General features: G+C 31.9%; 1 long non-coding RNA gene across 1 annotated transcript; it reads left to right on the top strand.

The window, feature by feature from the left end:
* Positions 1 to 1,990: 1,990 nt before the first annotated feature.
* LOC104645152 (uncharacterized) lies at positions 1,991 to 4,293 on the top strand. The gene is made up of 2 exons (XR_739021.4): positions 1,991 to 2,344; positions 4,085 to 4,293. It is a non-coding gene; the product is annotated as an uncharacterized lncRNA (long non-coding RNA).
* The last annotated feature ends 719 nt before the right edge of the window (positions 4,294 to 5,012 follow it).

Here is a 5,012-nt window from a genome sequence, read left to right as displayed (position 1 = left end):
TGAGGATACATTTTGCGTATCATGGCCCTAGACATCATAGCCTAAGACGTCATTTTTTATGGTCTTAAGGCAAACATTTATGGTCAACATGGGAATTGCATCATGTTTACACTTACCGCTAATCACTATAATTAAGTTGTATTACAAGTTACAGATATGCAGATTACAGATAAAATCAACCGCCTTTTGAACAACCACCTTCATGCTTACAAACAAACACTGTCAAATTCTCGGCTACTCAAATTATCATTCGGCTACTCAGCTACCGTTCAGACTACCATGGAGATATTGTCAGACTCAACTCGCTACTGTGACCTACCTTTTCTTCAGTTGGGCTCGTCTGCCTCAAAATGACATTAAGACTCGTCCGCATTACAATAGGTCTTCTAGGATCGTCCGTCTTATAATGCGACATCTTGACTCATCCGCCTTACAACACGACATTTAGGCTCATCCTCCTTACAATGCGACATCTAGTCTCATCCGCCTTACAATGCGACATCTAGGCTTGTCCGCCTTACGACGTGACATTTAGGCTCGTCCTCCTTATAGGATATTTAGTCCCATCCGCCTTAAGAGGACACTTAGGCTCGTCCGCCTTAAAAGGACATTTAGGCCGTCTGCTTTAAAACAACATTTAGGCTCGTCCGCCTCATAAGATTATGTTCGTCCTCTTTCTAAGACAGTTAGGTCGTCAGCCTTAAAATTACACTTAGGTTCGTCCCCCTTAGAATGACGTTTACAACCAGACATTGCCTTCTATATTATTATATCGCTATATTATCAAATTTGTTGGAGTTTGACGTTATTCTTCGGAGATGGATTTCAATCCTTCAAGAAGTTAAGCCAAAGACTATCAAGGCTTGCACTACGTCTCAAAACAGATACGCTTTTATCACCTCTTGTAATTTATTTAGAACTCATATTTTATCATTGTTGGTCATACATTATCTATTTATAAGCTAAGATTTTATCTAGAATTTGCAGATATGATTGGTCGCCCCTTGATTACAATTATCATGCTATCATCTATCTCAAAAGCTTGCTCAAAAGCTGATAACCTCACTCTATCATGCTCTTCTTGCTTCTCTGTCATGGTCTTCTAGCCTCTTAATCTCTCTCTTCTCGCTACTCTAATGTTATCCATTCAAGCGAATATCTTGTCCTCTTAATACCTTAGCGCTCTTTCAACATTGAAGAGTTTCATTTGATCTTGAATCTAGAACTATACGCGACCTAATTCTTGTATAACCAGAGATATGTAGGAAGCTTAATACCAAAGTCTCGATCGTACCTTTTTTTCAACTCTACCTCGCTTAAATTGATTCCAATGACATCTGTCGTCGGTCGGACAAAATCAGCTACTAAGTCAACATTGGTTGCCTGACAATTCATTCTTTATTCTCAATTAACCAAGGGGCAGCTGTTGACACCCAATTTTGACCGACGTTTAACCATTTTTAGGATTACATTCGATTAAATACATATTTTTAAAAATTTATTTAAAGTTTAGAATTTTAATAGATTATGCTTGAAAATTATATTAATAAGTTCACTTAATAAAATTATTGTAAATATTATTAAAATATTTTTAAATCATTAATGAATTAAAATTTAGGTGATTTTAAATTATATAAAAAAATATTTTAAAAATATACCATTTTAATTAAACATTAATTACTAAATTTTCCTGAAAATCATTGAAATCCTAACCCATTTTATTATAAGATTTTCCAGTTCTAGCCACTCCACTTCAAATTTTATTCCAATCATAGCCACTCTTTCATTTCAATTCTAGCCAATTTAATTAAAATTTTAGTCATTCCATATTTTTCACAATCTAATTTCAAGACTTCATCTTTTGATCTCATCCGTTCATCTTTAAAATAAATCCTAGATTAAATACTAGTCGTCCATCTAAACTAATCTCATGGTTCAGATGTAACCTACCTATTCTAACTAAGAGATTCTAATTCCTAAAAAAGTTTTCATTCTCTTCTCCCTCCACTCTCTAGCAGCCTTCCCCTCTCTTCTCTCCCTTCATTCCAGCCGCCTCCACTTTCTCCCCCTCTCTTCTTCTTCCCTCTCCCGTCGTTCCTCCTCTCTCTCCCCCTTTTTCCGACCACCAAGCTGCCTTCCCTCTCTCCACCACCATCCTCCCTCTTCTCCTGTCCCTTTCGTATCACTTTTTCTTCCCCCCTCTTCCCTTCTCCCTCTCGTCTTCCTCCCCTTCTCCGTCTCCATTCTCTTCCTCTCATCTCTAAAATCAGCAACAGCCGCAACTTCGGCAGAGTTCCATGGCCACCAACAGCTCCGGCGAAGGGGACAACAATAACTCCAACAAGTGAGGATGAAAGCAGTTACCGACTTAGCTACAGTTTGCTGAGATCATCAATCAATTTATAATAAACGGATCTTTCAGATCCGTCGAGCCATTTTTTTCATTCTTTAATGAAACTATTACATTCTCTATGTTCGTCTTGTTGCTTTCTTAGAGTATATTACATGAAAATGTGGGATTCAACTCCTGATTTGAGGTCATAGTGTTTGTCACCGTTTGTGATTACTGGTGTTCTCCGGGTTTAAACCTCTTTATGCTAGAATGGATTAATTTTAGGTTTGCTTGACATTATACTGTTGCGATTGAAGATTCGTGGCTCATTGATTCTCTATCTGTGTTCTAATATGAAATTGCTTTCATTTGTCTAATTTGGTGGTGAATATGCCTGTTAAAGTTAGTCATTTGGCTAGCTTAATTTTGTAATAAACTGCTCTAAGTCTATGATTTGTGGAAGTTAGTTGTAATATATCCATGTAAGGGTGCTACATTCGTAGTAAGGAATGATGAACTAATGTTTGGTCCCTTTAATTGTGTTAAGCCGTAAACTGATTATTTCCTTAGTTAAGATGATTATAAGGTAAACTTTGATTGACTTCACTGTAAATTTGTTAAGGATATACATACTAGTGGATCCCAATTTATCTCTTCTCTTAAGCCTTATTTGCTTCCTTTGGTTAATTAGAACTTAAACCAATTTCCTACTTGCTTTATGTTTGAAAAATTGCCTTAAATCAATTCTAATTTTGGTCCTTCTTTATCTAATAAAATTTTTTCTCTTCCTTGGTTAATTTGGTAAAATATATTTTTAAAAAAAATATGATTCAATGCTATTATTTAAGTAAAATATATTAATTGATCATTTTTCCTTACTTGAAAAATGATTGATCTCTCAATTTTTTTAATAAAAAATAATTAAAATAAAATCTAATTTTTTACTCTTCTTTATTTCAGAAAAATATTTTTTGTTCCTAATTTTACTTCTTACTTAATTATTTTTGGTAATGGCATATTTTTTTAAAAAATCTGATTTTGGCTCCTCTTTATTTAAGGAAAATAAATATTACTCTCTTTAAATTTATTCTTACTTGCTTATATTTGGTAAAAAATAATTAAATTATTTTTCTGATTTTGGCCCTCCGCGAAAATAAGAAAATAGTTTAATAATTTACTCGTTAATTTATTTATTTTCTTATGTGCTCCTCCTCTTTGCTATATAATAAGACTCACTCCTCTCAATTTCAACACTAACTCTTGTTAAAAGTTCTCTCATTCTCTCATTGCACATGCACACATTCATTCTCTCAACTCATCACTCATTCTTCTAAAATAAGTGGTACCTTTTTCTTAACTCACTCTCATACTTGAATACTAATAATATTGCTCTACTCTTAAAAATAAGTTAAGATTCCGGCAAATATTCAAGTGCTTTTGCTACTTTGTTGTATTGGGATTACTCTGTCTCTATTGTTGATAATCTTTTCTGCATAATTGGTTAGTATTATTTATTAATTTTAATTTGATTTATTTACATAATTATAAATATTTGTGTGTTGAAAAACGAAACAACAAGGAAGCATCTAAGTTAGTTTCACTATCCTTTTACGTTTGATAATATAACTATGACTATTCTTTATTTCTTTTTGTGTGTTATTTACATATATATGAGAGTAATTTGCTACTATGAGTCTACTATATTACAATCATTTATCCATTGTATATGTGATAGCTTACCTATTCTAGCAGGTTTTGAACTTAAAGTTTAAGATGATGAAGAGTGGCCTAGAAGAAATTTCAGACGAAGCTTCATTTATTTTAATGTTTTGTATATTTTCATTCGTTATTTCTGTTACAATGAGTATAATTCTCTAACCCTACCTATATATATAAAATAAATTTGGGGTGGATCGCCTAAGGGGAGGGGAATTATGCAGTAATCGCCTCTTATTTGAAAACTTATTTGTGTTAGAAAAGCATGCCTATAGGTTCGTAATCTTATTTTGATAAAAATTTTATGTGATAAAGTATTTTTAGATCTAAACATAAAAAAAAGCAAATCATCTTCGCTCAGTCATTGAGTTTTTGCCCAATTAATGATTAAAGTCATATTTTTATTCAATTTGGAATATTAAGTAATGAGTTTTGGCTAATTTCTAAAAATGTTAAGAAAAAATAAATTATAAACATTTTGTATAAAGCTATTCATCGAATAAATTATGTTTATAGAATGTATGCATTCATATGTCATTAGGAGTTAGAAATTATGCATATAGGTGTTATTTAAATGTGTTGATTATTAAATCACCTAGGAATCATGTTTATAGGGAGTATTAACTAATTTTTTTTGCATTATTTCTTTTTACTTTGTCATTTTTAGTATATTAATCTCCTGAAAATCATGTCAATAGACTTGTAATTTTGCGTATTTTCTGTCATTTCAAACAAATATGCTTTATTGATTTATTGCATCTAATGAAACAGGTACCTCTTAAACAATTTTCTGCATTAAATAAAAATTTGCTACTGTTCTAATAATTATTTTTGCATATAATAAAATAACAGTCTAAGAAACATTTCTGTAATAAATATAATACTTTCTAATTTCTGCATAGTAATTATTTTTCTGCATAAATAATATCTTTTTAAAACATTAATAACCAATGTGTAAATCTGA

The sequence above is a fragment of the Solanum lycopersicum genome, chromosome 12 (assembly GCF_036512215.1).
Source record: "Solanum lycopersicum chromosome 12, SLM_r2.1".
Taxonomy (NCBI): domain Eukaryota; kingdom Viridiplantae; phylum Streptophyta; class Magnoliopsida; order Solanales; family Solanaceae; genus Solanum; species Solanum lycopersicum.
Note: the sequence above shows the minus strand (reverse complement) of the source record. Positions and strands in the feature narration are given on the sequence as shown.